The sequence below is a fragment of the Asparagus officinalis genome, chromosome 1 (genome assembly GCF_001876935.1).
Source record: "Asparagus officinalis chromosome 1, Aspof.V1, whole genome shotgun sequence".
In the NCBI taxonomy this organism is placed as follows: Eukaryota; Viridiplantae; Streptophyta; class Magnoliopsida; order Asparagales; family Asparagaceae; genus Asparagus; species Asparagus officinalis.
Window position 1 is genome coordinate 80,233,246 of NC_033794.1, and position 6,317 is coordinate 80,239,562.

Below are 6,317 nucleotides of genomic sequence, written 5' to 3' on the forward strand. Positions count from 1 at the left end.
TAGAATATGTAAATCAAGTTTAACGGAGCGGATCATCCACAATGTCGCTCAATCATCCATCACTGCCGACCTCCTCTTCCACCCCCTGCAGCTCCACCAACTCGTCGCCACACACATAACCTCCTCTCCAACTCCTCCTCTCTCGCTCTCCTCCGCTGCCTCTCATCTCCGCTCCTTGCCACCATCAGATCCTCGTCGTTGCCCCCCTCTTCTCAGATCCACCGCGAGCTCCTCCTTCACCGATGTTGCCGTCCAGCTCCACAAACCAGCCGACGGTCTGTTGCGTGCGTCGTCGAACAATAAACAGCAGGCAATGGCGTCGCCGCCTCATCCGCATGTCTCTTGTCCTCGTAGGCAAGATCCCGCTTTTCTTTGACTCGTCATTTTAATATTTATATCTGATATTAATTAATTGTATAGATTAGATTAATATGTTATTATCTATGTGGATTTGTTGATAATACTACGGTAGTTTTATTTTGTGAAGTGATGCTATATATGATGAGTGGATATGTTGAAAAATAGTTTATGATTAATTACGAAATGTTTTTGAAAGAAATAATAATTTGTAAAAGGGAGTATTTTGAACTATTATTATGAGAAATATTTTAAAAGAATTTATTTTGGAAGAAGTAATATTAAATAGAATATTTAAAGATTATTTTAGAATTATTATAATGAGAAAAGAATTTACTTTGTGTAAAAGGGATTATTTTAGAATAATAATTTAAAAGAGTTTATTTTATAAAAAAATTATTTTAAATAAATAAATTTTTTATTTTTAAAAACTAGTTCTGAATTAATATAATGAGAAACAATTTTAAAAGAATTTATTGGATGAAATTGGTTTTCACGCATGATTATGCTGTTCACAAGTCACTGTTCATACTTTTCGTATTGTTCGTAGTTACTATTCATGTCTTCTAATCTTTATTTTAATATATTTGATATGCCATGATATTGTTGCATAGAATTAGATTTATTTATTATCTCTTTTTTGTGATTTAGAACCTTAGTAGTTCATGATTTAGTGGCCTCATGCGTCATGAACAGACCTAGTGACATGTGTAGGTGTGTTGACTGAATTTAGGTGGTGAACCAGAGATAGTGTGGATTATGTTTGACTTAGAAAAACGAGAAGAGTTGGGATGAGAAAGTCTTTGTTCATGTGATCGGATGTGACTGTTGATATATCTTTCAGGCTCGCGCCAGTGGTTGGTGTTGCCACTGGGGTTGATTTGTAGAGCTAAAGTAAAGTGTGTACATCACTTTGGTCAGTGGGAATTTAATTCGTCACCCGAGTTTTGCTTAAGTTCGAACCAGCCAGAAAACGATTTACGTGTAGTCCTCTGGCCGCATGTGTAGCGGGATTGGATGCACGTAGAGGATTTGTGAACAGTCAGTTATCCGATAATATGAATGTTGGTTTTATTTGAGAGGTGGACCAGTGAGTTTTAGGATGGTTAGTATTCGACCCGGTTACCGTATGTAGTTAGCCTTATGGGTATCACGTTTTAATGATGGATTGCATTTTTATTTTGTTGGATTTCTAGTTGCACGTTTCTTTGTCATTTCTATTGTTGTATTATTTTTCGCATTAGGTTTTTGTTCGTTCTTTTCTTTTGTGGGGTCTTGAAGTATGCCATGCATGTTGACGTACACCTGTTTTTTCTGGTGTACGTCAGACTTAGAGGAAGAACAGGTACAGCTTGGAGATACGTCAGAGCCCGAGTATTCTCAGTAGGAGAGCTTTGCAGACAGAGAAGAAGAAGAAGTAGAAGCCTAGTCTTTTCTTTTATTATATGCTGGTCCTTGTTTATTTTTGTAATTTTTTCTATTTTCGTTGATTGATGTATCTTTGTACCTCTTCAGTATTCAGTTGTTTAGTTTTGTAATAAGGACATGTTTGACCCAAACTCTGTATCTCGGGTGATATTCACTTGTGATATGGATATTATGTTTTGAGTTGTTTATTATATTCTTGCTATCTGTGATCGGGGACCTGTGCCTTTGCATTTATTTCTTGACGCTTAGCGTATTAGGTTGAGGAGGAATGTTTATTTTTATTTATTCTCCTTAATTTAATATGTCGGGGGCTTGTTCATGTTTTGATTCCCCGGTATTTTGGGAAGCGGGGCGTGACAATAGATTAAACGCATACTTTAATAAGAGACGTGGTGATGGTGGAAGTTGGACGACAAATCACACTCCAAAAAATGAGAGTATTCTACAAAAAAAGATTATGGCCGTAAGATCATGTAGAATTACTTCATTCAACGATAATGAATTGAAGCTTAAAGATTGTGAAGGTATTTACACCGTCCATCTCTATGACCAGGAGTGCAGTTGTACTTGTAATGTACCACAATTATAAAAACTACCATGTGAACATATTTTAGCGGCTAGTTCCAATCATAATGGTGGCGCTAGATTGCTTTATGATCAGTATTGCTTAACTTGGTATTCAACAAAACATTATCAAAAGGCTTACTAGGAGAGTTTTCATCCTCCCGGTGATACCCGTTATTGCCCGTTTTATAATAGACCATGCATATTACCACCTCAATACAAAAGACAAGCGAGTTGATCTCGCTTCATACACATTAAGTGTACCATGGACCAAGGCCGGGAAGGAGTAGCGTTGTGAATTAAATATGGGCAATGTAATCAATTAGGCCATAATAGGTCTCGTTGCCCATCAAGAACAAGTAAATAGTAATTAATTGGTAATCTATCTCTATTTTCATTGTCGTTATAAGCTTATTCATTATTATAGTCTTATTGATTATGCAAGAACTAACAAGTTAACAATTATATGCAGGTATATACACTATGATTCCCAGGCCGGTAAGTGATGAAGTCCTATATGATCAGTCACGACACCGTTTAGAGAGTATATCATTTACATCGGTAATGATTCTTATATTTTTAGTCATAAATTTTTTGAATTTATAGTCACATATTACTTACTCATTGAGTAAATGCTAATATTTTTTTTTCATTATTGTGCAGAGAGGATCAGAGCTAGTTATGATTGATCATAGCCTCAAACATACATGATGGCCACTTGAAGATCTGAGTATGATTGCTTTAGTAGCCCAAGCAGGTTTTCTCACATGCTCAAAGTTGTTAGACCCTAGAGTGAGGTGATTAGGGTCTTATGCTAATCTAATCTGATTTTATGCTAATTAAAACTTATTAATAAGTTATCCTAGCAAGTATGAAATACAACAATGTATATGAGCTAGGATAAGCAATATGAACAACAAGAAATATCCTAGCAAAGAGATATAGACAATGTATGTGCAAGGATATATGAACTCAAGGGTAAACAATCTAAACTAGATAGTGGGCAATATAATCAACAAGCAATATACAAAGGCGATATAAGATATGAACATAAAAGTAAGTACACCAATACAATCACAAACAAACAATATGATTACGGAGTTCGGTCCCCACGACCTACGTCTCCGCTCCTCACCTCGAGGAGATCTCCACTATCTCAACCGGGTTTTCTACGTTCACTCGAACAACGTTTACATCTCATAATACAATCACTATGTAATCACACCTCACACACTAAGTGTTGGTCCTAGCCCGTACCCTCCTCCTCAAGTGCTCGGTTACAACCTCTCTCTAGGCACGTCAACCGACGCCACTCCTCTTGGATTTGACCCCGTATCTCACCACACACTTCTCTCGGTGTACAAGTGTATTACAAGTGAATCCTCACAATTAAGCACAATATAATCTTGGATTCGACCCCGTCTCTCACCACACACTTCTCTCGGTGTACAAGTGTATTACAAGTGAAACCTCATAATTAAGCACAATATAACAAATGATTGTTCTATCTAACAAGGTGAGAACTCAATTAAGCCCACTCTCAATATCACAAACCCACAACCCTAAATTATACTATGAATGTAAATACAATAAGCTCAATAGGTTGTGTGTGAACAAAGAGATAAAACAATATAAACTCAATATGAAATCTAGCTTATGAAATTAAGAGCAAACTTATAAAATGCTAGAATTGAGTTGAAGAAAACTTCTCTATAGATGACAAGAGAGAGGGAGAAGAGTGAATGCTCAAACACCAAAGGATGATCTTTACTTGCTCTTGTGAAATTTGCTTCACAAACAAAACTCTTAAACCCTCTTTTAAACAAACACAAAACACCCTTAAACTTGTTTAAACTATTCTCTTAGTTTTGAAAGATGACAGCAATAGGGTATTTATACCTACTCCAAAACTCAGCCAAAACCCCAAACAAAATGACAAAATAGTCCCCAGAAGACAGCTCAAAAAAATAGCCGTTAGTGTCTAACGGATCTATTGTCGGTCGACCGAAAATTCCGTCGGTCGTAAAACTGGGTTCTTCTCGGTGGCGATGGAGTGCCTCCCTCGAATGCTTGCGTCGAGTTTGCTCTCCGTCGACGATCCACACATCTTGATTCACTGGAACGATGTCTTCTCCTCACGATTTGACGTTGTGGAGAACTTGCGCGGCAAGTTTTAGACTCTCTGTCGCCCAGTGATGAAAGATCAAATGATTGGTCGACCGGTGCGGTCGACCGAAATCTGACACATGAAAAACATGTTTTGCTGATTTTAAAATACTGTTTAAAAATATCAAATAAATTCCAAAAAATGTAAAACTTTGAGGAATGAAACTCTGAACGAGTTGATAACTCTGAACGAGTTTTAACTCTTGAAAAAGAGTTGATTTAAACTGAAAATTGGTTAATAGCCAAGGATGAGGAAGCTCCTGTTGCCGAACGTTGAAGATGATCTTCATTGAAGGATGATGCCGATCTCCTCCGAAGTTCGCCCAATGATCTCCCCTGTTGCTGCCAATTCTCAGCTCCAAAAAGCCAGCATTCAATGGTCGATTCAAGCTAATAAAAATCGAACATTTAACTCAGTTGAGTTTACTCGCTTTTATAGGGGATTAAGGGGGTGTAACTGCCCTCTAACTCCGCTCCTAAGTGGGCGTGATTTCCTCAGATCGTGGGGAAAAACGGTTCTGAAACCGTTCGACTCATATTTGAACGAGTCAAACGCCCACGTTGGCGTTCAGGATCCTAACCTCGCGTCTTAGGATTGAGACGCGAGGTTGGGTGTTGACTGAACATCCAGAATGCGAGGGTCGATCATGTTTTGCTTGTTGTAACGCGGGTCCGACTCTAGTGTTTTGATGTTGTAACGCGGGTTTAACCCTGGCGTTTTGATGTTGTAACGCGGGTTCGACCCCGGCGTTTTGATGTTGGCACACGGGCAGGACCTCCGCGTCTTGTCTTGAAGAGATTATCACAAAGTAATCTCTTTTGTCATAGCGTTGCAAAGATCATTGTCTTGTAATCTTCATCTTGACTCCTTGAGAATATGAGAGTCGTCAGATTGTAACTCCCGATGTTGATTGTGAATGCTGTTGAACTAGAGCTCTCATCGGTTGTCGTGAAGGTCGTCAGATTGTAACCTTCAGCGATCTACGTGAAAGTCTTCAAATTGTAGCCTTCTGGAAGTCGTCAGATTGTAACTTCCATCATCGGTGTTTGATGGGGGATAAACTATCTATTGTGATTTTTAGACAACCTACAGAACCCGAGTTGATTTAACCGAAAGTCGGTTATAAGCCAAGGATGAAGAAGATCTTGTTGCTGATCTCCAAAGCTCCAACCGAAAGATGAAGGATCCTCTTTTTGCTGCCAAGAAGTTCCAACAGACCGTACCCGAAAGATCCAGCCCTGATCTGATTATCAAAAATCCGATCTTTAACTCTGTTGAGTTTGTTGTTATTTATAGGGGATTAAGGGGTGTAACCACCTCCTTAATTCGCTCCTAAGTGGGGCTAATGGGATGTAACCGCCCCTTAAATCACTCCTGAGTGGAGTTGTGATCCCCTCAGATTGTGGGAAACGGTTTTGAAATCGTTCAACTCGTGTTTGAACGAGTCAAACGCAGATCCTGCATTCTGGCATGAATTCTGTGTCCAAACGCAGTGTCTGGAAGCTTGAACGCAGTGATTGGAAGCTGCGTTTGCAGCGGATGAAAGCTGCGTTTGGCAGCGGTTTTGAGCTGCGTTTGAGCAGCGATGGAGCTGCGTTTGACAGCGGTATAGAGTTGCGTTGGGCAGTGCTTGGAGCTGCGTTTGTGCTTGCGTTGGGCAGCGCTTGGAGCTGCGTTGGGCAGCGATATTGAGCTGCGTTGTGCAGCGATGTTGAGCTGCGTCGGGCAGCGAATAGAGCTGCGTCCAGTGGCGATTTAAGCTGCGTTTGCAACTTTTGGAGCTGTATTTGAGCTGCGTTCG